The sequence below is a fragment of the Caretta caretta genome, chromosome 4 (genome assembly GCF_965140235.1).
Source record: "Caretta caretta isolate rCarCar2 chromosome 4, rCarCar1.hap1, whole genome shotgun sequence".
NCBI lineage: Eukaryota > Metazoa > Chordata > Testudines > Cheloniidae > Caretta > Caretta caretta.
Window position 1 is genome coordinate 13,363,747 of NC_134209.1, and position 21,369 is coordinate 13,385,115.

Below are 21,369 nucleotides of genomic sequence, written 5' to 3' on the forward strand. Positions count from 1 at the left end.
GCCCTGCAACCTGGGGTGCCGCACAATGCTTTGCTGCTGTAGCTCCCAACCTGGCTATATGCAGGTCACACCCTGAGTATCTGTGTAGAGCTGCAGCCCTGGCCCAGTAGCTCTGACCCCAGCAGCCTGCGGGCAACACACCAGCTACACCATGGCTGCCATCAGGCTTGGTTAGGGATTGCAGGGTGGCCCCAACACCCCCCAGTCCCATATTTTCCCCAAAACATGTGTTTTGCACTGTCTAGCCCTCTCCTGGCCAGGTCAGATATTAGAGGTCCACTGCCCCTGTAAGGAGTCACTGTAGAACAGTTTTCTACTTTAATTGGAGTTACCAAACAATTCAGTTTAAACACAGCACTGGATTCATTTTGATTAAAGAATAAAACAGCCCTGGCTGGGATGATTTAATTGGGGATCGGTCCTGCTTTGAGCAGGGGGTTGGACTAGATGACCTCCTGAGGTCCCTTCCAACCCTGATATTCTATGATTCTATTTAACTGCAAAGAGAGAGATTTTAAGTGAGTACTAGTATAAGGCATTAAAGCCAGAAATAGCTAAAAGAGAAATAAAGATAAAACTAGTAGTTAAACATAATAAACTAGACTTGGTTCAAGGTAAAATTCTAACATATTCCCAGCAACAAGGTGGACCAAATTTTCAAGTCAGGGTCTGCCCTCAAAGTCCAAAGGGCAGGTTCCTTTGTCGTCTTAGGTGAAAGAGAGAGTAAGCAAGTGAAAGAGAGAGAGAAAGGGAATGCCTGGGGTGTTTTTTGCCTCTCGCTTTTATAGCCCAGACACCCTTTTAAATGCATTTTCCTGTGGGTTACCCCTAGATAAAGTTCCTTCCCTCTGTGAGGATGGAGACTTGGAGTCTCCTGGCTGAAACAGGTTCCATGTTACTTGCTACAATGCAGATTACTCTGTTCCTGCATCCCCTTTGCCAAAGAATGACTACTTGACAGTCCATCAACTTTGATGACACCTGACTAGAGGCATCAGCTTGTCCTTTATCTTTGAGGAACAGGTTTACCCACTCCCATGACTTGTCTGGTAAACACATTTCAATCCTAATTTCAATTTGTGTTCATAACTTTACATATACCATTGCTACATACATTACACAAGGATATTACTGACCAGCAAGTTATTAGTTTGCAAATGATATCTGACAAGGCATAATTTATATAAAGATTATTACAGCGATGTGTAGGCGTGAATACAGGGATACATCTGGTACTATTTAAGCACTTTTATCTCATTTTTTAATATATAAGAATAGTGCAATACCCTGCTGTCTGACAATGTCTGTGATGTTTTCTCCAGTAGTTTGGGTATGCCGCTGAAACAAGGATATTTGCTGTCCACCTCCGATGTTCGGGGGCCCGCTGTCTTTTTACATAAAGGCAGCAGCAGCAATGTCTCTGTGGTTCTGTCAAGTCAGCGTGTGAGGAATGACAGTCTTTCTGAAGGAAAAAGAACAGGAGGACTTGTGGCACCTTAGCCCTGGTCTACACTAGGACTTTAGGTCGAATTTAGCAGCGTTAAATCGATGTAAACCTGTACCCGTCCACATGATGAAGCCCTTTTTTTCGACTTAAAGGGCTCTTAAAATCGATTTCTGTACTCCACCCCTGACAAGTGGATTAGTGCTTAAATCGGCCTTGCCGGCTCGAATTTGGGGTACTGTGGACACAATTCGACGGTATTGGCCTCCGGGAGCTATCCCAGAGTGCTCCATTGTGACCGCTCTGGACAGCACTCTCAACTCAGATGCACTGGCCAGGTAGACAGGAAAAGAACGGCGAACTTTTGAATCTCATTTCCTGTTTGGCCAGCGTGGCAAGCTGCAGGTAACCGTGCAGAGCTCATCAGCAGAGGTGACCATGATGGAGTCCCAGAATCGCAAAAGAGCTCCAGCATGGACCGAATGGGAGGTACGGGATCTGATCGCTGTATGGGGAGAGGAATCCGTGCTATCAGATCTCCGTTCCAGTTTTCAAAATGCCAAAGCATTTGTCAAAATCTCCCAGGGCATGAAGGACAGAGGCCATAACAGGGACCCGAAGCAGTGCTGCGTGAAACTTAAGGAGCTGAGGCAAGCCTACCAGAAAACCAGAGAGGCGAACGGCCGCTTCGGGTCAGAGCCCCAAACATGCCACTTCTATGATGAGCTGCATGCCATTTTAGGGGGTTCAGCCACCACTACCCCAGCCGTGTTGTTTGACTCCTTCAATGGAGATGGAGGCAACAAGGAAGCAGGTTTTGGGGACAAAGAAGATGATGATGATGAGGTTGTAGATAGCTCACAGCAAGCAAGCGGAGAAACCGGATTTCCCGACAGCCAGGAACTGTTTCTCACCCTGGACCTGGAGCCAGTACCCCCTGAACCCACCCAAGGCTGCTTCCTGGACCCGGCAGGCAGAGAAGGGACTTCTGGTGAGTGTACCTTTTAAAATACTATACATGGTTTAAAAGCAAGCATGTGAAAGGATTACTTTGCCCTGGCATTCGCGGCTCTCCTGGATGTACTCCCAAAGCCTTTGCAAAAGGTTTCTGGGGAGGGCAGCCTTATTGCGTCCTTCATGGTAGGACACTTTACCACTCCAGGCCAGTAACACGTACTCGGGAATCATTGTACAACAAAGCATTGCAATGTATGTTTGCTGGCGTTCAAACAACATCCGTTCTTTATCTCTCTGTGTTATCCTCAGGAGAGTGAGATATAATTCATGGTCACCTGGTTGAAATAGGCTGCTTTTCTTCAGGGGACACTCAGAGGAGCCCGTTCCTGCTGGGCTGTTTGCCTGTGGCTAAACAGAAATGTTCCCCGCTGTTAGCCACGGGGAGGGGGGATGGTTAAGGGGGTAGCCACGCGGTGGGGGCAGGCAAAATGCTACCTTGTAACGAAAGCACATGTGCTATGTATGTAATGTTAACAGCAAGGTTTACCCTGAAAGAGTGTAGCCACTGTTCTATAAAATGTGTCTTTTTAAATACCGCTGTCCCTTTCTTTTTCTCCACCAGCTGCATGTGTTTCAATGATCACAGGATCTTCTCCTTCCCAGAGGCTAGTGAAGATTAGAAAGAAAAAAAAACGCACTCGAGATGAAATGTTGTCCGAGCTCATGCTGTCCTCCCACACTGACAGAGCACAGACGAATGCGTGGAGGCAAATAATGTCAGAGTGCAGGAAAGTACAAAATGACCGGGAGAAGAGGTGGTGGGCTGAAGAGAGTAAGTGGCGGGCTGAAGACAGGGCTGAAGCTCAAATGTGGCGGCAGCGTGATGAGAGGAGGCAGGATTCAATGCTGAGGCTGCTGCAGGACCAAACCAGTATGCTCCAGTGTATGGCTGAGCTGCAGCAAAGGCAGCTGGAGCACAGACTGCCACTACAGCCCCAGTGTAACCAACCGCCCTCCTCCCCAAGTTCCATAGCCTCCACACCCAGATGCCCAAGAACGCGGTGGGGGGGCCACCGGCCAACCAGCCACTCCGCCACAGAGGATTGCCCAAAAAAAAAAAGAAGGCTGGCATTCAATAAATTTTAAAGTTGTAAACTTTTAAAGCGCTGTGTGGTATTTTCCTTCCCTCCTCCACCACCCCTCCTGGGCTACCTTGGTAGTCATCCCCCTATTTGTGTGATGAATGAATAAAGAATGCATGAATGTGAAGCAACAATGACTTTATTGCCTCTGCAAGCGGTGATCGAAGGGAGGAGGGGAGGGTGGTTAGCTTACAGGGAAGTAGAGTGAACCAAGGGGCGGGGGGTTTCATCAAGGAGAAACAAAGAGAACTTTCACACCGTAGCCTGTCCAGTCATGAAACTGGTTTTCAAAGCTTCTCTGATGCGCACCGCGCCCTCCTGTGCTCTTCTAACCGCCCTGGTGTCTGGCTGCGCATAACCAGCAGCCAAGCGATTTGCCTCAACCTCCCACCCTGCCATAAACGTCTCCCCCTTAGTCTCACAGATATTGTGGAGCGCACAGCAAGCAGTAATAACAGTGGGAATATTGGTTTCGCTGAGGTCTAACCGAGTCAGTAAACTGCGCCAGCGCGCCTTTAAACGTCCAAATGCACATTCTACCACCATTCTGCACTTGCTCAGCCTGTAGTTGAACAGCTCCTGACTACTGTCCAGGCTGCCTGTGTACAGCTCCATGAGCCATGGCATTAAGGGGTAGGCTGGGTCCCCAAGAATACATATAGGCATTTCAACATCCCCAACAGTTATTTTCTGGTCTGGGAATAAAGTCCCTTCCTGCAGCTTTTGAAACAGACCAGAGTTCCTGAAGATGCAAGCGTCATGTACCTTTCCTGGCCATCCCACTTTGATGTTGGTGAAACGTCCCTTGTGATCCACCAGAGCTTGCAGCACTATTGAAAAGTACCCCTTGCGGTTTATGTACTTGGCGGCTTGGTGCTCCGGTGCCAAGATAGGGATATGGGTTCCGTCTATGGCCCCACCACAGTTAGGGAATCCCATTGCAGCAAAGCCATCCACTATGACCTGCACGTTTCCCAGGGTCACTACCCTTGATATCAGCAGATCTTTGATTGCGTTGCCTACTTGCATCACAGCAGCCCCAACAGTAGATTTGCCCACTCCAAATTGATTCCCGACTGACCGGTAGCTGTCTGGCGTTGCAAGCTTCCACAGGGCTATCGCCACTCACTTCTCAACTGTGAGGGCTGCTCTCATCTTGGTATTCATGCGCTTCAGGGCAGGGGAAAGCAAGTCACAAAGTTCCATGAAAGTGCCCTTACGCATGCGAAAGTTTCACAGCCACTGGGAATCATCCCAGACCTGCAACACTATGCGGTCCCACCAGTCTGTGCTTGTTTCCCGAGCCCAGAATCGGCATTCCACAGCATGAACCTGCCCCATTAGCACCATGATGCATGCATTGGCAGGGCCCATGCTTTCAGAGAAATCTGTGTCCATGTCCTGATCACTCACGTGACCACGCTGATGTCACCTCCTTTCCCGGTGTCGCTTTGCCAGGTTCTGGTGCTGCATATACTGCTGGATAATGCGTGTGGTGTTTAATGTGCTCCTAATTGCCAAAGTGAGCTGAGCGGCCTCCATGCTTGCCTTGGTATGGCGTCCACACAGAAAAAATGCGCGGAACTATTGTCTGCCGTTGCTCTGACAAAGGGAGGGGCGACTGATGACACGGCTTACAGGGTTGGCTTCAGGGAGCTAAAATCAACAAAGGGGGTGGCTTTACATCAAGGAGTATTTCAGGCAGGACTTCACGGAGGGTTCCAATCAGAAATGGTGCACCTAAGTTATTGTTCTTATTGGAACAAGGAGGTTAGCCTGGCCTCTGATTGATACATGGCTAGATTTACCTCACTGCACCTTCTCTGTGAGTGACTGCAGTGTGACCTAGAGGAATGATTCCCTAGACGGGGGAGGAGGCAAATGAGTACAAAACAAATCTGGTCTATTTCTTGTTTTGATCCACTCCATCTATCTTTTACATCTTTGGCTGGCAGCAGATGGTGCAAAAGGACTGCATGCCATCCACATCTCATGGCTGCTCGGCAGAAGATGGTACAGTACGACTGCTAGCCATCCTCATCTCTTGCCTGCCCGGCAGAAGATGGTACAATACGACTGCTAGCCATCCTCATCTCTTGCCTGCCCGGCAGAAGATGTTACAGTACGACTGCTAGCAATCCGTATCGCCTGCCTGCTCACCATAAGATGGTTCAATAGGACTGACTGCAGGACTAAAGAGAATGACCTGGTCAAGTCACTCCAAATTTAGTCCCTGCGCCCATGTCTGCCCAGGCACTCCCAGCTGACATGGCCAGGAGCACCTCGGACACGATGATGACAGCTACCAGTCATATTGCACTGTCTGCTGCCAGAAGGCAATGGGTTGCTGCTACTGTGTAGCAATGCCGTACCACGTCTGCCAGCACCCAGGAGACATATGGTGACGGTTATCTGAGCGGGCTCCATGCTTGCCGTGGTATGGCGTCTGCACAGGTAACTCAGGAAAAAAGGCGCGAAACGATTGTCTGCCCTTGCTTTCATGGAGGGAGGGAGGGAAGGGGGGCCTGACGATATGTACCCAGAACCACCCGCGACAATGTTTTAGCCCCATCAGGCATTGGGATCTCAACCCAGAATTCCAATGGGCAGCGGAGACTGCGGGAACTGTGGGATAGCTACCCACAGTGCAACGCTCCAGAAGTCGACTCTAGCCTCGGTACTGTGGAAGCACTCTGCCAAGTTAATGCACTTAATGCACTTAGAGCATTTTCTGTGGGGACACACACACTCGAATATATAAAACCAATTTCTAAAAAACCGACTTCTATAAATTCGACCTTATTCCGTAGTGTAGACATACCCTTAGCCCTGGTCTACACTAGGACTTTAGGTCGAATTTAGCAGCGTTAAATCGATGTAAACCTGTACCCGTCCACATGATGAAGCCCTTTTTTTCGACTTAAAGGGCTCTTAAAATCGATTTCTGTACTCCACCCCTGACAAGTGGATTAGTGCTTAAATCGGCCTTGCCGGCTCGAATTTGGGGTACTGTGGACACAATTCGACGGTATTGGCCTCCGGGAGCTATCCCAGAGTGCTCCATTGTGACCGCTCTGGACAGCACTCTCAACTCAGATGCACTGGCCAGGTAGACAGGAAAAGAACGGCGAACTTTTGAATCTCATTTCCTGTTTGGCCAGCGTGGCAAGCTGCAGGTAACCGTGCAGAGCTCATCAGCAGAGGTGACCATGATGGAGTCCCAGAATCGCAAAAGAGCTCCAGCATGGACCGAATGGGAGGTACGGGATCTGATCGCTGTATGGGGAGAGGAATCCGTGCTATCAGATCTCCGTTCCAGTTTTCAAAATGCCAAAGCATTTGTCAAAATCTCCCAGGGCATGAAGGACAGAGGCCATAACAGGGACCCGAAGCAGTGCTGCGTGAAACTTAAGGAGCTGAGGCAAGCCTACCAGAAAACCAGAGAGGCGAACGGCCGCTTCGGGTCAGAGCCCCAAACATGCCACTTCTATGATGAGCTGCATGCCATTTTAGGGGGTTCAGCCACCACTACCCCAGCCGTGTTGTTTGACTCCTTCAATGGAGATGGAGGCAACAAGGAAGCAGGTTTTGGGGACAAAGAAGATGATGATGATGAGGTTGTAGATAGCTCACAGCAAGCAAGCGGAGAAACCGGATTTCCCGACAGCCAGGAACTGTTTCTCACCCTGGACCTGGAGCCAGTACCCCCTGAACCCACCCAAGGCTGCTTCCTGGACCCGGCAGGCAGAGAAGGGACTTCTGGTGAGTGTACCTTTTAAAATACTATACATGGTTTAAAAGCAAGCATGTGAAAGGATTACTTTGCCCTGGCATTCGCGGCTCTCCTGGATGTACTCCCAAAGCCTTTGCAAAAGGTTTCTGGGGAGGGCAGCCTTATTGCGTCCTTCATGGTAGGACACTTTACCACTCCAGGCCAGTAACACGTACTCGGGAATCATTGTACAACAAAGCATTGCAATGTATGTTTGCTGGCGTTCAAACAACATCCGTTCTTTATCTCTCTGTGTTATCCTCAGGAGAGTGAGATATAATTCATGGTCACCTGGTTGAAATAGGCTGCTTTTCTTCAGGGGACACTCAGAGGAGCCCGTTCCTGCTGGGCTGTTTGCCTGTGGCTAAACAGAAATGTTCCCCGCTGTTAGCCACGGGGAGGGGGGATGGTTAAGGGGGTAGCCACGCGGTGGGGGCAGGCAAAATGCTACCTTGTAACGAAAGCACATGTGCTATGTATGTAATGTTAACAGCAAGGTTTACCCTGAAAGAGTGTAGCCACTGTTCTATAAAATGTGTCTTTTTAAATACCGCTGTCCCTTTCTTTTTCTCCACCAGCTGCATGTGTTTCAATGATCACAGGATCTTCTCCTTCCCAGAGGCTAGTGAAGATTAGAAAGAAAAAAAAACGCACTCGAGATGAAATGTTGTCCGAGCTCATGCTGTCCTCCCACACTGACAGAGCACAGACGAATGCGTGGAGGCAAATAATGTCAGAGTGCAGGAAAGTACAAAATGACCGGGAGAAGAGGTGGTGGGCTGAAGAGAGTAAGTGGCGGGCTGAAGACAGGGCTGAAGCTCAAATGTGGCGGCAGCGTGATGAGAGGAGGCAGGATTCAATGCTGAGGCTGCTGCAGGACCAAACCAGTATGCTCCAGTGTATGGCTGAGCTGCAGCAAAGGCAGCTGGAGCACAGACTGCCACTACAGCCCCAGTGTAACCAACCGCCCTCCTCCCCAAGTTCCATAGCCTCCACACCCAGATGCCCAAGAACGCGGTGGGGGGGCCACCGGCCAACCAGCCACTCCGCCACAGAGGATTGCCCAAAAAAAAAAAGAAGGCTGGCATTCAATAAATTTTAAAGTTGTAAACTTTTAAAGCGCTGTGTGGTATTTTCCTTCCCTCCTCCACCACCCCTCCTGGGCTACCTTGGTAGTCATCCCCCTATTTGTGTGATGAATGAATAAAGAATGCATGAATGTGAAGCAACAATGACTTTATTGCCTCTGCAAGCGGTGATCGAAGGGAGGAGGGGAGGGTGGTTAGCTTACAGGGAAGTAGAGTGAACCAAGGGGCGGGGGGTTTCATCAAGGAGAAACAAAGAGAACTTTCACACCGTAGCCTGTCCAGTCATGAAACTGGTTTTCAAAGCTTCTCTGATGCGCACCGCGCCCTCCTGTGCTCTTCTAACCGCCCTGGTGTCTGGCTGCGCATAACCAGCAGCCAAGCGATTTGCCTCAACCTCCCACCCTGCCATAAACGTCTCCCCCTTAGTCTCACAGATATTGTGGAGCGCACAGCAAGCAGTAATAACAGTGGGAATATTGGTTTCGCTGAGGTCTAACCGAGTCAGTAAACTGCGCCAGCGCGCCTTTAAACGTCCAAATGCACATTCTACCACCATTCTGCACTTGCTCAGCCTGTAGTTGAACAGCTCCTGACTACTGTCCAGGCTGCCTGTGTACAGCTCCATGAGCCATGGCATTAAGGGGTAGGCTGGGTCCCCAAGAATACATATAGGCATTTCAACATCCCCAACAGTTATTTTCTGGTCTGGGAATAAAGTCCCTTCCTGCAGCTTTTGAAACAGACCAGAGTTCCTGAAGATGCAAGCGTCATGTACCTTTCCTGGCCATCCCACTTTGATGTTGGTGAAACGTCCCTTGTGATCCACCAGAGCTTGCAGCACTATTGAAAAGTACCCCTTGCGGTTTATGTACTTGGCGGCTTGGTGCTCCGGTGCCAAGATAGGGATATGGGTTCCGTCTATGGCCCCACCACAGTTAGGGAATCCCATTGCAGCAAAGCCATCCACTATGACCTGCACGTTTCCCAGGGTCACTACCCTTGATATCAGCAGATCTTTGATTGCGTTGCCTACTTGCATCACAGCAGCCCCAACAGTAGATTTGCCCACTCCAAATTGATTCCCGACTGACCGGTAGCTGTCTGGCGTTGCAAGCTTCCACAGGGCTATCGCCACTCACTTCTCAACTGTGAGGGCTGCTCTCATCTTGGTATTCATGCGCTTCAGGGCAGGGGAAAGCAAGTCACAAAGTTCCATGAAAGTGCCCTTACGCATGCGAAAGTTTCACAGCCACTGGGAATCATCCCAGACCTGCAACACTATGCGGTCCCACCAGTCTGTGCTTGTTTCCCGAGCCCAGAATCGGCATTCCACAGCATGAACCTGCCCCATTAGCACCATGATGCATGCATTGGCAGGGCCCATGCTTTCAGAGAAATCTGTGTCCATGTCCTGATCACTCACGTGACCACGCTGATGTCACCTCCTTTCCCGGTGTCGCTTTGCCAGGTTCTGGTGCTGCATATACTGCTGGATAATGCGTGTGGTGTTTAATGTGCTCCTAATTGCCAAAGTGAGCTGAGCGGCCTCCATGCTTGCCTTGGTATGGCGTCCACACAGAAAAAATGCGCGGAACTATTGTCTGCCGTTGCTCTGACAAAGGGAGGGGCGACTGATGACACGGCTTACAGGGTTGGCTTCAGGGAGCTAAAATCAACAAAGGGGGTGGCTTTACATCAAGGAGTATTTCAGGCAGGACTTCACGGAGGGTTCCAATCAGAAATGGTGCACCTAAGTTATTGTTCTTATTGGAACAAGGAGGTTAGCCTGGCCTCTGATTGATACATGGCTAGATTTACCTCACTGCACCTTCTCTGTGAGTGACTGCAGTGTGACCTAGAGGAATGATTCCCTAGACGGGGGAGGAGGCAAATGAGTACAAAACAAATCTGGTCTATTTCTTGTTTTGATCCACTCCATCTATCTTTTACATCTTTGGCTGGCAGCAGATGGTGCAAAAGGACTGCATGCCATCCACATCTCATGGCTGCTCGGCAGAAGATGGTACAGTACGACTGCTAGCCATCCTCATCTCTTGCCTGCCCGGCAGAAGATGGTACAATACGACTGCTAGCCATCCTCATCTCTTGCCTGCCCGGCAGAAGATGTTACAGTACGACTGCTAGCAATCCGTATCGCCTGCCTGCTCACCATAAGATGGTTCAATAGGACTGACTGCAGGACTAAAGAGAATGACCTGGTCAAGTCACTCCAAATTTAGTCCCTGCGCCCATGTCTGCCCAGGCACTCCCAGCTGACATGGCCAGGAGCACCTCGGACACGATGATGACAGCTACCAGTCGTATTGCACTGTCTGCTGCCAGAAGGCAATGGGTTGCTGCTACTGTGTAGCAATGCCGTACCACGTCTGCCAGCACCCAGGAGACATATGGTGACGGTTATCTGAGCGGGCTCCATGCTTGCCGTGGTATGGCGTCTGCACAGGTAACTCAGGAAAAAAGGCGCGAAACGATTGTCTGCCCTTGCTTTCATGGAGGGAGGGAGGGAAGGGGGGCCTGACGATATGTACCCAGAACCACCCGCGACAATGTTTTAGCCCCATCAGGCATTGGGATCTCAACCCAGAATTCCAATGGGCAGCGGAGACTGCGGGAACTGTGGGATAGCTACCCACAGTGCAACGCTCCAGAAGTCGACTCTAGCCTCGGTACTGTGGAAGCACTCTGCCAAGTTAATGCACTTAATGCACTTAGAGCATTTTCTGTGGGGACACACACACTCGAATATATAAAACCAATTTCTAAAAAACCGACTTCTATAAATTCGACCTTATTCCGTAGTGTAGACATACCCTTAGAGATGAACCAATTCATTAGAGCATAAGCTTTCGTGAACTACATTTGTTAGTCTCTAAGGTGCCACAAGTCCTCCTGTTCTTTTTACGAATACAGACTAACACGGCTGCTATTCTGAAACCTTTCTAAAGGAAGGTGCAGTGGTTCTTTAAATAACTACTATCGTCAAAGATCATTGTCTTAAAACTTTACTTTGAAGTATATCTTACTGAACAACATCAATCGCAAGAAGGTAAAACACATTTCTTTTAATACTATGGAATATGTACAACAGGACAAATAGAATTAAATTTGGTTAATTTAATCTGTCTCAACAAATGCCAATTTTTCAAAAACCTCCCTTTGGAGATATTTCAATTTTTCTTTTTATACCTATTTCCATTTTGTCTTTGCCCTTAATCCTTTAATACTTTTTTCTTATCTTTACCTGTTTGTTCAGAATCCTTAATGTTCGCCAGAGCCCTCTTCAGTCGGGTTCTGTACTTGTCAAGGAACAGTAAATAAGCATAGTATTACAGATTAGATAAAAAGGTTATTAAAGTCACATCAATGCAATCCATATTAATACCTGAACTGCCATGGGGGTTTCACACCACTATAGCTCAGAAGGATCTGAAATGTCTTAATCCCTACAATGTAGAATAGTAAGGAAGATGTTACATTTTGACTTTTATGTCTGAAGCATGTGAATAAAACTCATTCTCTGCAAGGACACACTGAAGACCATTCACACAAAGGAAAAAAAAATCTAAAATGCATCTTGAGTTTTAATGGGATTTTTATCTATTTCCCTAGGCCTTTGCTGTATGGATTGATTTTGTTGTTGCCGTTGTTCTTAAATCAGTTGGGATTTGTGTCTACAAAACTATTTTTAAAGAACTCAGAATCAAGAAAGGTGAATTTATTGTAAGTTCAGAGAAAACACTATATTCATAAACCAGCCACTCTTTATAGCCAGTGTTGAAACATCCCCATTTCTCCGAGTTATCTGAATGTTTTCTGTTTACAAAGTATTTCCATTTGTGTTTTGGCGCTAGAAATGTTTACGATTTTATGACTCTTACTAAGGCATCTTATGTTCATTACTGTCTCCATAAAAGCTAGTGATTTGGTAGAAGCATTGGCTTTATGAGATGTCATGGGATATGCTGAATATTATGTTTAGACTGGAAGGAGGGAGCTGACAAACATCATAAACGTCTCCATCTTCTTGGCTAATTTCAGTCTGGTATCTTACTTTCTGTTTTAAATTTCTAGTGATCTATTTGTCTGACAATGGACTACTGTCCCTGGGTCTACTACTCACTGCTGCAGCGCCTCCTTCTGGCTCATTTTAGGATTAGCTCTCCTCGGGTCTGCCACCCTCTCCTTCAGTCGCTTGCTCCATGGTCTTTTTTTGTCCCTGACTCAGTCTTCTCGCCAGGTCACTATAGTGCTCCCTTTCTGGGGTATCAAAGTCCCACTGGACAGACTGATCCATTGCCCAGTGTATGACACTTTTCCAGTGGCTGGTAGGGGAACCTGGGCCCACCAACTCTTCTCGGTTCGAGCCCAGAGATCCTATGCTCAGCTATGACCTTGTTACTGTTTCCCTGGGCTCTTTCCTAGCTTTTTTCAGTGGTTCAGTCCTGAATGGCCATCTGACAGAACACCCCCACCGCTTTGACCTCACATGCACCATACTGTGCAGATGACACCACTTAGCTCTACCAAATGGTGTGCTCCCTGTGGTGTGACATCATACACATGCTGAATGTGAGGTCATGCTATGTTGAGGACATATATTATCAAAATGGCACCCTCCATGTGGTAGAAGTGCTGTTCTGTCATCCCACCATGATCTGGCCCCACTACACCAGTGCCTTTCTCCTCTATGTTCTGGTCCACCCCTGGTTAACTACTGGAGCTTCTTCTGTGGCTATTTGACTCCTTCTCAGGTTCTTGCAAGAGTTTATAGTTCAAGGCAGAATCCCTGGGCTCATAGGCACCAACTTCTGCTGGCGCTGGTGGGTGCTCGAACCTCCTCTGCCCCCAGCCCTGCCCCAACTCCACACATGTCTCGCCCCCTCCTGCCCCAACTCTTCCCCCTCCCTGCCCCTTTCCAACCCCTTCCCCAAATCCCCGCCCTGGTTCTGCCTCTTCCCCACCTCCTCCCCTGAGCACACCACATTCCCGCTCCTCCCCCTCCCTCCCGGAGCTTGTTATGCCGCGAAACAGCTGTTTTGTGATGGCAAGTGCTGGGAGGAGAAGCAGGGACGCGGTGTGCTCAGGGGAGGAGGAGGAGGAGGTGGAGGTGAGCTGGGGGGGGGGAGCTTGGCTGCTGGTGGGTGCAGAGCACCCACCAATTTTTCCCTATGGGTGATCCAGCCCCGGAGCACCCATGGAGTCAGCACCTATGCCTGGGTTTACTCTCTCCCTAGGGCTCCTCCATGTACCTAGCCGACTCCCCTCCTCTCTAGGGTGCAACTGCAGAGCTTACCACCAACTTCCTCTTTTTATACGTATCCCAGCCTCCTACTGCTGGGCTTCATCAGCTATTATATCTCACCAGTCCCTGGCTTCCATCCAGTTGCAGCCTATGGGTTAATTGGCCTATTTTACCTGTTCAGTCCTCGTGTGGGGTGGACACCTCATCACAAATACATTACCTTTATCTTTTACCAGTCTTTGTTTACTGCCTAAGGAGTTATGCATATTAATAGTATTTCCATGAGAAGATAACATTGCATCATTAACAGGTGTGAGGGCCACTGGGGCCTCTTAGGGTACATCTACACAGGGCTAAAAGCCACATGGCATGGCCACAGCTAGCCCAGGTCAGCAGGCTCAGGCTGCAGGGCTAAAAATTGCAGTGTAGACATGGGATCCCAGAGCTGCTATTCCAGCCTGAGCCTGAATGTCTACACAGCAATTTTTCAGCCCCGGAGCCTGAGCCCCACAAGCCTGAGTCAGCTGACCTGGGCCAGCTGTGGGTTTTTTATCCCAGTGTAGACATATTGTTAGTGACAGCTTCAATTGTCCTTCTCCTGCAGTCCAGTAACGAGAGGACTTTTTCATTCTTTTCAGGCTCTTAGGCAGAGTTAAAGGATCCTCAAGAAAAGCACTAAAGACCTTATAAGGAAGAAATTGTTGGTGCAAGCTGGGTGGAGGGTGATGTATGAGGGGTTTCGCCATTGATTTCAATGGAGTCAGGATTTCACCCCAGGTTTTTTGTATTGCTGGAGAATGTTCACTGTATAAGGAAGCCCCTGCAGAGGTTACTGTTGGTCTGGTGACAGCAGTGTTTGTATCTAGGTTTCTTTGTTTAATTTGCCGTGTGTGTGTTTGGAAAGAATTTATGCCACCCAAAGGATGGAAAGAAGCTGGAGTTCTTCGAATATGAACCAGGATGGGAGGTTTGTCGGACTCAATGGATAGTGATCAACGGCTCGATGTCTAGTTGGCAGCCGGTATCAAGCGGAGTGCCCCAGGGGCCAATCCTGGGGCCGGTTTTGTTCAACATCTTTATCAATGATCGGGATGATGGGATGGATTGCACCCTCAGCAAGTTCACAGATGACACTAAGCTGGGGGGAGAGATAGGTATGCTGGAGGGTAGGGCTAGGGTACAGAGTGACCTAGACAAATTGGAGAATTGGGCCAAAAGAAATCTGATGAGGTTCAACAAGGACAAGTGCAGATTCCTGCACTTAGGAGGGAAGACTCCCAGTCACCACTACAGGCTGGGGACTGACTAGCTAAGCAGCAGTTCTGCGGAAAAGAACCTGGGGATTACAGTGGACAAGAAGCTGGATATGAGTCAGCAGTGTGCCCTCATTGCCAAGAATTTTGATCAATGGCATATTGGGCTGTGTAGCAGGGTGGCCACCCGCTTGGGCCCCAAGGAGTTTAAAACAGCCCTGAGAGAGGGCTGTTGCAGGAGAAAAGCAGAGGGGCTGATTGGGGAAGCAGCCTCAGCTGGGGGCCAAGCCCCAGTCAGGGCCCAGCTGGCTCTATAAAGCCTGTGAGCCAGAAGCCCAGAGAGAGTCTCTCTCTGCCTTGAAAGAGAGAAGGGTCTGGCTGCAAGGGCTTAACTAAGTATCTGGAGGAGAGCAGGGCTGGGGATAAGCCAAGGGAGCCCAGGGAGCTCTGGTCTAGGAAAGCCCCAGGCTTTGGGCCTGGTAAGGCCTATTAGATACTGCGGTTGCAGAGGGCAGCCCATGGGTAGCCAGAGGCAGCAGGTCCAACAACCCCCTTGCCTGTGATGAGTGGCTGATATTGCAGTCCATTCCAGTGAGCGGGGACTGAGTGGTGACTGGCAGTAGTCTAGGACTGAGGCAAGGTGGGGATAGTGGGTGGGGGTTCCCCTGGGAGGGGGAGACCCAGAGCTGTGGGATACTGCCAGGGAGCAGCACCCAGTTAAAGGGGCACCAGGGTCCTGGGAGTGACACAGGAGCCAGCAGCAAGGTGAAACACCAGCTGACAGAGGGTGCTCTGGAGGCTGGAATGCTAATTCACTGAGACGACCAGCAGGAGGTGCTGCCGCTGGTGAGTCTGTGCCCGGTTAGAGGCTGTATTAGTAGGAGCATTACCAGCAGATGGAGGGAAGTGATTATTCTCCTCTATTCGGCACACTGGGAATATTGTGTCCAGTTTTGCCCCCTCCCCACTACAGAAAGGTTGTGGACAAATTGGAGGGTCCAGTAGAGGGCAACAAAACTGATCAGGGGACTGAGGCACATGACTTATGAGGAGAGGCTGAGGAAACTGGGGTTATTTAGTCTGCAGAAGAGAAGAGTGAGGGGGGATTTGATAGCAGACTTCAATTATCTGAAGGGGGGGTTCCAAAGAGGATGGAGCTCGGCTGTTCTCAGTGGTGGCAGATGATAGAACAAGAAGTAATGGTCTCAAGTTGCAGTGTGGGATGCCTAGGTTGGATATTTGGAAACACTATTTCCCTAGGAGGGTGGTGAAGCACTGGAATGGGTTACCAAGGGAGGTGGTGGAATCTCCATCCTTTGAGGTTTTTAAGGCCCGGCTTGACAAAGCCCTGGCTGGGATGATTTAGTTGGGGATTGGTCCTGCTTTGAGCAGGGGGTTGGACTAGATGCCCTCCTGAGGTCTCTTCCAACCTAAAATTGGGGTTCAGGATAAATGCCCTTTATTGCAAGGTTCTGCAGTTTATTGCATGGACCTACACCCTCTTGCTCACAAGATGGTGCCATCCATCTGATAAACAAGGGAGCCACATGAAATTTGCCTTGAGTATTATTATTTCAAAGCAAAAAGGTGTGGAAGACACATTGTGCCCAATTCACTTTGTGCACGATTTACCTCCTTTGCTGCATAGCGAAGCAATTAACTCACTGTGCCATATTTCAAGTGTCTAATGCTAGCTGTACACACATTAGACCACATTTCTCCTTGATTGCACTGCAGCTGCAACTCTGCTCTAAAGCCAGAATAGCCAGGGGATCACCCCAGTGCAGGGGGGGTCCTTGGCTGGCATCGACCTCCTATTCCATAACTCTGCCCTATGGCCAGTGCTGGATACTTCATATACTGCATGTTGAGTCATAACATAAGAAGACTTCATGTTTCTAAAATTCAGCTGACTCTTTATTAAGTGAACTATTTGCAGAGGTGCTGTAATTGTACCTACCATTCCAGCCATGTACACACACACTGACTTGCTGGTGCCTCCTCCAAACTCTTCCTTCTTACAACCTGTGCTCCTCCTTCAAAGTTCTATGCAGATTGATGCACAGGGGGAATAGCTGGGTAAAAGGGGGTAGTTAGAATGTCCCAATACCCTGGCAATCTCTGGCTGCCAAGTGGTCCTTCAGGATTCTTAACTGGCATAAGTGAGAGCAGCCTTCAAGATGCTCCAACTTGTGCAGGGATGCAGGAGTGATGCAGAGTGGCCCCAGATTCAGGGGTGAGGGAAGAAGGATAAGGATAGAATGAAGTGAATCTTTGAGAATAAAAGCAAAAGCTGACAAAGTGGGACTTCACCACACAGAAGACCAAGGTCTTGGAGATAGAGAACGCTGTCACCACTGGTGGACATGCAGTTGATGGAGAAAATCATGATGGAGTTGAGGACACTCCCTCTGTTACGCAAACCCGACTTACGCAAATCCGCACTTACGGAAAAGGTTCCATTAGCTAGAAATAGGAGGGTTTTTTAATTTTTTCGTAATAGTCAGAGATATGTTTCCGACTTACGCAAAATTTGAGTTATGCAAGGCATTCTGGAATGCTTGCGTAAGTTGCGAAGCATCTGTATCTACTAATGGCCAGCTCAGTAAAGAAGTGAAGGCAAGAAACGGCAAAGGCAGTGGAGCATTTTCCCATTTGTCAAACATCTGGAAGAGTAAGAAGATACATCTACACATTAAAATGAGATTGTACAATGCTATTGTCCTCCCAACACTACTGTACACCTCAGAAACATGGCAAATTATGGAAGTACACAATAGGAAGCTAAATGCATTTCACCAGTTTTGTTTCAGAAAAATCTTGGGAATTCATCGCCGAGACTGTGAGCTGCATGGGTCAGCAGACTGTGGACTCAATAATTAGAGAGATGGCCAACCATCATGGCCATGTTGTTAGGCTACCCCAGGGCAGAAGCACAAGGATAGTCTTAGGCTGGATTCCACCTGGAGGAAAGAGAAAGCTTGGAGGGCAAGGAACAATTTATTGCAGAATTATTGAAAAGGATGCTGCCATCATGGAGACAACTTACAATTGAGTCAAACATCTTGCTCTGGACAGATAGCAGTGGGGAAAAATGGGTTCTTTTATGTGCCACTAGTCACAGGAGACTCTGAGGCCTGGTCTGTACTACACTGTTACGTCAATATAAGCTGCCTTGCATCGACCTAGCTGTGGCAGTGTCTTCACATAAATTTGGTTCCCACCAACATAAGTGCCTCTCCATGCTGAATTAATAACACCACCTCCCCGAGAGGTGTAAAGTCACAGTTGATGTAATTAGGTCAATGCAGTGTCAGCATAGATATTGCTTTGCTTACATCAACTGTTACTTACTTTCTTTCAGGAGCTGTCCCACATTGACAATGGAATCAATACCAGCACTACTGGTGAGGATATGCACCACTGACACAAGAATCCAAGTGTGTGCGCACACAAGCGATTTAATAACTGCGGTGGCTGTATGCCGATGTAAGTTAGGGCAACATAATTTTGTAGCATAGACATGGCCTGAGTCTAAATAAGTTTATGAAGAAGGATAAGGGGGGCCTAAAGCAGGGTTTCTAATTTTCAATAGCATTTTCTGGCTTTCACATTTTTTGCAGGGGAAACTTTATATGAACAATGTACCAGCTGGTTTTAGGGAATGTGTCACTTTTCAGGTTTTTTGGTTGCTGGTTTTGATTGGCCAGCTCAGTCATATGATGGATTTTTTTTCAACACAGAATACAATTCATTTTTGAGCAGGTGCATCTTGCTACACCAGGTGCAAGGCTGTGGACAATCAGGCCCTCCGTCCGGGCCTGCTTCTGCTCCAGTTGAAGTCAATGGAAATGTTGCCATTGACTTTAACAGGAGTTAGATTGAACCTATTATCTGCGTAGAGGGTGTAAATAATAATAAACAGGAATAAGTTGCAGTTGTTGCTTTTATTGACCTAATTGGAAAAAACGAAGGCCTGGGCTACACTGAGGCTGAGGGCGGGGCGGCTTTGAACTAAGATATGCAACTTCTTAGTTAGACTTACCTGGCCGTCCTCACGGCGGCGAGTCGACTGTGGCGGCTCCCCCATCAACTCCACTTACTCTTCCTGCTGAGGTGGAGTACAGGCATCAATTCAGGGACTGATTTATCGCGTCTAGATGAGATGCGATAAATCGATCCCCGAGAGATCAATCACTACCCGCCAATCCGGGGGTAGTGAAGACATACCCAAAGAGCTTAAACCTGAGGTCATTACTGAGATTTATTCCATTTTATTTGGTCTTTACCTGGGCAAAACTCTTGCTGACATCATTGGGAGTCTTGTCTGAGTAAGGACTGGGTAAGGATTGTGTCCACAAGCTTGCAAGACTCATGCTTCCCTCATCAAGCCATTTCTCATGAGAGGCCAGATCAATCTGTCAGGAGCAAGTTGAGAAACAGTCTGTCAGTAAAGTGTTCTCCTAAATTGGATTCCTGGTGCTTCTAATTAGCAGCATCAGTTGGTTTTCAAAGGAATGTCTTGTTTTGAGAGTGCTCTGATTTATGCGCCAGATTCTGCCAGTATACACATTTGTACATCACATTAATATCTCTAGGCAGGGGGGATCCATGGAAAATGTTTATCTATAATAGCCATCATGATGAGAGCTGTTTGTCAAGATCTATGGTCTAATTTACAATCTGTTATAGGCCATATTGGTGTGTAGACATCGCCAAACTGTAATGGTGGGTATATTATTATTGTTTGTACAGTGCCCAACAGCCGCCAGTCATGGATCAGAGCCCCACAGTGCTAGGGTCTGTACAAACACAGAACAAAAAGGCAGTCCTTGCTCCACAGAGCTTACAGTCTGGTTATAGATAACATTCTGTTTTTCAGTGAAGCTGATAAATTGTTCATCCAAGGATAATTCTTAGTTCTTTTACAGCACTTTACATCATAGATCTCAAAGTGGATCTCTGGGGAGTAAGAATATCGCTTCATTTAAGCCAGTAAATAAGCAAAATTATAAGGAAACCATTCAGGGAGGTGTGTTGCGAAACTAGGGCAAGAGATGCACGGGAAAGATTCACAGCTGGTAGGTAAACATGCTGCTTTTGGGAGGTAGAGTCATCCCGGCATGATGAAGCAGGTGAAAAAGAAAAATCACGGAAATCAAAGAATGTTGTATTTAAATGCCTGCTGTGTCTTACCAGCCAATATTCACAAGCTTTTTGCTTGGACATTGTGCTTCTTTTACAGCCTGGAGGTCACTAAGTAGGTGAGAGTTTTTCTGAATATTGAACATAACACAGGAGATTTAAAGATGAAAATCAACATCCATGTTATACAGTCAGAGATCTCCTACTTTGGAGCTTAAATGTGGATTGAAACCTGTTTACCTTCTCTAGAACAATATCTAAGGAACATGCAGAGCATTCAAATCTGCTTTCTCTTCCCAGGTCTCTCATTGCCAGTCAACTATCTCTGTTAAGCTGGTCTGAAAGGCAGGCCCTAGATGTCTCAACTGGGCAGCCAAATAACAAGGCATCCCATATTAGTAAAACACACGCAGTTGCTATTTTGCCTCACAGGAAACAGACCCCTTCCAACAGCTAATTTTGGAATAAAAACCAAACACTCACATTTTTATTAAGGAATAAATAGCCAAAACCAGACCAAATCAAACACAGACCACAGGCCTGATATTGCTCTCAGTTAAACAAACGCACCTCCTGCTGGAGTCCATTGGAGAGGCACTACTGTAGCCTAGAAGAGAATTTAGCTTTATACAAGTGTAACTCGCAACAACTGGCATGAGTTTACATAGGGGGATGAGAGTTAAATGAGTTTTCTATATTCGTACACAAACACACTACATGATAAGTGAGTTAAGGTTGCTCTGTACATAACATATCTAACAAAAGCAGGGTAAGGAGCAGTTACACCCTTTAACTGTTGCTCTACCCCAAGAGAGAGACACTGAAACTGACATGCAACAGAGACAATAGACCACCACCTTAGCTCTGCTCCATCCTTCCTGCACCATCTTCCCCCAGCTCCCCACCAGCATGAACTTCCCCTCCATCCTTCCCCTCCCACTAACTGTTCTGCACAGTTCTGGAAAATCACACTGTGTGGTTGGCACAGCTTCTGGACCAGCTGCACAGTTTTACACACATTCTGGACTTCAACAGAGCAACAGCAGCTGTGCTGAAGATCTCTGGTCTTCATGGATTAAATTTCAAAGGGAGGTTGGGGATGCCAAGGCAGGTCTAGGTGTCCTTGGTTCTGCCTCCGCACAGGAGGCTGGGCTTGAAGACCTCTTGAGATCCCTTCAAGCCCTACATTTCTAGGATTCTAATCTATTTAGCCAGTTGAGGTGCAGTCCTAAACCAGCTACATAGCCAAGCTCCTGGGCTATGATGGGCCAAGAGCTACTGCTGCACACAAGATACTACTCGTCA